Below are 5726 nucleotides of genomic sequence, written 5' to 3'. Positions count from 1 at the left end.
CCGCAAAGTCAGCAGTTCGAAACTACCAGCTGTTCTGTGGGAGACAGATGAGGCTTTCTGCTCCCGTAAAGATATACAGCCTCGGAAACCCTGTACAGGGTCGCTCTGAGTCGGAACCAACTCCACGGCACACAGCCACCACCACCATATCCACACAACTCTGTTTTACACTCCTGCCTCTCCCACATGTTCAGAAATGGGTACATTTTAAAAGCATGTTTTTGTTAAATTTACATTTGAAACATACATACACACAAAAGTGCAAAGACAAAGCAAGGTGGTGTGTTACTAACCAGATAATGTCAAGATTGATGAGAAATATCAATGCATTGTACAGTGAGGGCACCAACTGTGCTTATATGATGGTGTTTTCTTCACTGACTCCTCTCTCTGTGTCGCTATGACTGAGTATGAACTCCTTTTGTTTATCAGCTGTGGATAGCCACATGAAAAGGCATACCTCACATACTATTTTAAATGTACTCGAATCACGAAGACCCAAATAGACAAATAGGAATTAAAAGTCCAAAATTCTTATAAGAAAACAGGTGTATAGCATCATAACCGGGACTAAGCAACAGTTTCTTAGATATGATACCAAAAGGACAAGCAAGAAGCCAAAAAGTTGACAAACTGGACTTTATAAAAATTCAAACTTTTGTTAGTGAAAGATCACTCTTAAGAAAATGAAATGAAAATGGCAAAAATACTTGAAAATTATCTCATACGTTTCTAAAGAACTTTCACAACTCAACAACAAAAGGCCTGATTTTTCAAGTGAACAAAGATTTGAATAGGCATTTCTCCAAGAGGAAGTCTGGGGAGGAGGAATGTGGATAGACCTCTCTGAAAAGGCAACTTCCCTCTCATACTTGGCTTTCACTGCCTGACTGCACAGGCTGAAGGTCAGCCAGAAGGGAGTGCTTAGGGTCTAAGCAGGTACCAGCCCTGGGCATGCCGGGACTCCTATGGATGGAACTTGTACTTTATCAGGAGGATTCCAGAGCTTTCCCAAACTTCCTATGGAATTCTGAATTTTCCGTGTTTTCCTTTCATGATGCTCAGTGTCTTGTGAATCCTAACTGCTCCCATCTCTTCAAGCGGCTGTGAGGTTCAGCAGTTGCCGCTGATCATTTTAAACAAGTGCTTTAGGAATAATAGTGTTGTGCACAGAGACCCAGCTCCAAAGAGTTGAAACAAAGTCAGGCTTTGAGAATGGAGCTTGAAGTCACACAGGTCAAACAAATAGTGACACTTCTCTCCAAACTCGTTTTCCTCCCTCCGGTGCCACTGAGTCAATTTTGATTCAGAGCGACCCTGTGACAGGCCACACTGTGTGGTCCTGAAGCCTCCTCACTGTGTCAGTCCAGCTCTTTGAGGGTCCTCCTCCTTTTCACTGACCCTCCACTTTACCAAGTATGAGGTCCTTCTGCATGTCACAGCCAGTGTAATCACAAAGTTGTGGATTTCAAGGCTACCACACAGCTGGGAAGAGGGCAGTGAAAAGGAGGCCGGTAAAATGCCACAAAGCCCTCTGTCCCTGTTGAGAATCAGCTGGGTTTTCTTTTTTCTTTTTTGAACAAACACTCTTTGTATTGTTGCAAGTCTTTGATTACTTTCCAGCATTCTCAACAAATTGACTGGGACTATATTTGCTAGTATTTGCGTTTCTTTTGTGGAGGAGTAGATTTTCAGTGGCCTTATTACACCACCATTATAGAAGTAAGTACGAGAGGACTTCAAAACATTTATAGAAAAATTCCATTACTTCTTAATTCCGTTGTTTCCATGAACTTTTTTTGGAAATCCCCTCATACTATCCCTTACTGGAGGGTTTTTATAGATGCTTTATATCGAATTAAGGAAATTCATTTCTTACCTTGGTCAATTCATTTTTCTTTGATCAGAAATGGATCATTTATTTTTCACATGTTCTACTTCTTTTATATAAAGCATCTGCATTAGTGAGAACTGATTCAACAATACTTAACAACAACAGCTGCGTCTATGGATATTGTCATGATTTGTTTTTCTTTCAATCTATTAATGAAACCAATTTATTTTCCTTCCTTCCTTTCTTTCTTGCTTTATGTCTTAAACAAACCATACATTGCTGAAATAAACACTTACATGTTTATGATGTTAACTCTGTGTAAAGCAAGTATTATTAATGGTCAGACCAATGCTGCTGCTCCCTGAAAGAAGCCCTCAGAATCTGTGTCCCAGTGTCTCTTTCTGGGAGGAACAAAGGACACAGCACAGGTATTTCATGATGAGGCAGAGGCACTTTGACCGCTTGCCCTAGGAGCTGGTGCGCCCCCTGCTGGTGGCTCCGTGCCAGAGATGACATCAGCAGAGATTTAGCCTCCAGACTCAACCACACACTTCTCTTCATCATGAAGTTCAGTGGCCTTTTTGTGCTCACCCTGATCGTCCTTTGCCTCCACAAGACTCAGGCTGGAATCCGCATGAAGAGTGCGTATGGAGTGTGGTGGGTGTGTATTTCTAGGGTAGGGGAGGCTCCCTGGGAGATATTTATTTATGAGATAAAGATACTTTCAGTGTCTGGATGGGATACATCAGTGCACTTGACTAACCCTGTAGTATTTTATTTCAGATGACTCGAACCCCAAACCTGGATACTGCCCAGAGTTTAATCTTGAATGTGATTTCACATTTATTCCCATGTGCCGCCGTGATAGATATTGCAAAGGTAACAAGAAGTGTTGTTTCTACGACTGCATGTTCAAGTGTATGGAACCCTGGTGACCTTTGAACTGAGGTGAGGTTCTGAAGTTCTTGGATTTGCCCCATAAGAATTCCCCGAGTCAGTTCTCTTAGAGGTAGCTGAGAACAGAAGCATCTTTCTGAACTCTCCCTTTGTTTGGAGCTGTGAAATTGAGGTGTGCTCAGGAGTTTGTCTCAGGAACTGTTAGAGAAGCCTAAAGACAGGGCCTCTGGCCCTCCCCTAAAACTTCACAGTTCACTTCTTCTCATGGACTTGGCTCTTCTTTGTCTAATGGGGGCATTGGGAAAGATGAGTTTAAAGCTTATTAAGCATTTTTGAATTTTTATTTTGATTATTTTCAGTTGCCTTTTTTTTTTTTTTTTACAGCCTGTATATTAATTAAGCACATTCCTCTTCACATGTAATTGTGAGGTGAGAGATTATGATAGAATATGTGTCTAGGAGTCCTGGTGTGGCGCTGTGGTTTAATGCGTCAGACTGCAAAGTCATTTGAACTGCAAGGTCGGTGGTTCAAGCTCACCAGCTGCTCCTTGAAACCCTATACAGGGTTGCTGTGGGTCAGAACCGACTGGATGACACTTAACAACAAAAACAACAGGATGACTTACCTTAAATCCCTGGTCACCAGTCTCTAAGTCCTTGGAAAAAACATCTCAGTGCTCCTGGAAGGACTGTAGTGCTCAGCAACCAGGGGCTCACACGGGTGTCTCTGCACAGTGTGTACCTTCCAATATCTCTGATCCTCTGCTCTCTCCCCAGGCAGAAACTCCTCCTTACCCTGACCTAAAAAGTCAGTGCTGATACAGGCTCTGATACAGGACTTGGAACCCTGGGATCTGCTTCTCCCACATTCATTCCACCTCAAGAGGTTAAATGTTTGGGAAAATTGTAATATGAAAACCACACAACAAAGAAATAAAACATTGTGCATTTAAAACAGCATGAAAACTATAAGTCTAGTGAGTCTCTACATTTAGAGCTATAAAAGCAACGAGTCCACGGTTTCACATTCAGCTTTCATTAATACATGCGCTTTTGTTTTTACTATCTGTTCTTGTCTTTTGAAGTCTCCTAGCACTCAGATTCTCTATCGGTCAGTCTCTAAGAAACGTTTGTGTGTTTGAATACCATGAAGTGCATACACATTATCCTGAACCAGAGCAGAATTCTTTGCTCCTACAGTTCCGCTGGCACTGTTGCTGGTGGCTTTTCTGTTCATAGGAGTGGTAAGAACTAGACCTCAAGTTGGGTGTTCATGTTGGAAACAGAGGAAGATGTAGCTATGTTCTTGGTTCTTAAAGGCTAAAAGGGGAGGCCATCATAAAGCAAGAAAAAAGAGGTCCTTTCTCTGGTCCAACTTAGCTGCCTTGAATCCCACCTGTGATTTGAATACCTGATCTACCTAATGTTGTTGCTAAGTACTGCTGCCTCAATTTTGACTCTAGAGCAACCCTGTATAGAGTTTCTGAGGAGTGGTTGATGAGTTTGAACCGCTGACCTTGCAATTCAAACCGACCTTGCAATTGAGTGCTTATCCTATAGCCCCACACCAGGACTCTACCTAATTATGAAGTGTTATTTAGATTTGCATCTCCTCATTCATCTAATGTGCCATAATCTCCCTCAAGGACCTCACAGGGGGAAGTCACAGGAAGTGAATTTCAACAAATGTCTTTCTCAAGACTTTTGGCAAGTTGATGAATTAGACAGACTCTCTACAACAAAGATATGAGAAAGCTATGAAATAGATACAGATGGTAATGCTGGCATCCTGAGCTTCAAAGAAAAGGTTAGAGAAGTGGATTGAATATTGACTTGGAGAAGAAGCTGAACAGGGGTGGCAAAAAAGGAGACAGATGGGTAAACTGAACTGTCTGCTGGCCTGACTTGGTGCAGCCATCTTTAACTTTTGCTAGCAGCATTAGATCTGAGCGATGCCTGACAGAACGAGGTATACCAGCAGCTGGCTCCTAGAAAGGAGAAATTCTCTCTTGTACCACAGAGATATAGCGACCCCCTACCTGAGTTCACTTCCCGCACAGCTCCTGCTCTCCCAGAGTTGGAAGCAACCCCAATGTGAGTCAGGTGTCAGGTCAGCTTCCCCAGTGTCTGGAGACAGGGGAACTGTCTCCTCAGATCAATAGAACTCACAGAGCCGTCTCTGGTCACCCTGGACTAGAAGGAACTTTTATAACCAGCTGCCCTCTGGGCCTGAAAATTTCCTTCTGGACTTTAGCTACCATTTAGGCCTGTACCCATCCAGGTTGGGTGCCCTGAACATGGACAACATCTAGGCCTGCAGTAACTCCATCTAGGGCCAGGCAGACAATAATTTTATCCCTCCACCTTGGCTGGCAAGAGGCTCTCCACAGCTTTCTTCCAAGACCATATTTTCCAAATATTGATCCTTCTTTGTTTCCAACTTTCGCATTCCAGTCACCAGTAATTATTAGTACATCTTGAGTGCATGTTTGATCAATTTCAGACTGAGGAAGTTGGTAGACTTCTTCAATTACATCATTACTGGCTTTTTAGTGGTTAGTGCATAAATTTGAGTAATAGTGGTATTAACTGGTCTTCTTTGTAAGCATATGGATATTATCTTATCACAGACACATTCTTTGTACTTCACGAAAGATCTTGAAATAGTCTAGTTTTTTTTCCTTTCATTGTTTTTCTTTTATTCTCTTTCTTCTTCCCTTCCCCTTCCTTTATTTCTCATTCCTTTTTTTTTTTCTCTGCTTGCCTTTTTTCTTGTTTCTCTTTCCCCCGGGTCCTTCTAATGTTTCTTTTTCCTCTTGAATTTTTTTCTTTTCTCTTGTCTCTCTTTTTTTCTTCCCTCTCCCTTTGTTGTTGTTGGTAGGTGTCATTGATTTGGTTCTGACTCATGGTAATCCTGTGCACAACAAATGAAATGCTGCCTAGGCCTGCGCCATCCTCAAAATTGTTGTTAGGTTTGAGCTCGCTGTTGCTGCGG

Source organism: Chrysochloris asiatica, unplaced genomic scaffold (assembly GCF_000296735.1).
Source record: "Chrysochloris asiatica unplaced genomic scaffold, ChrAsi1.0 scaffold00023, whole genome shotgun sequence".
Classification (NCBI taxonomy): domain Eukaryota; kingdom Metazoa; phylum Chordata; class Mammalia; order Afrosoricida; family Chrysochloridae; genus Chrysochloris; species Chrysochloris asiatica.
Note: the sequence above shows the minus strand (reverse complement) of the source record.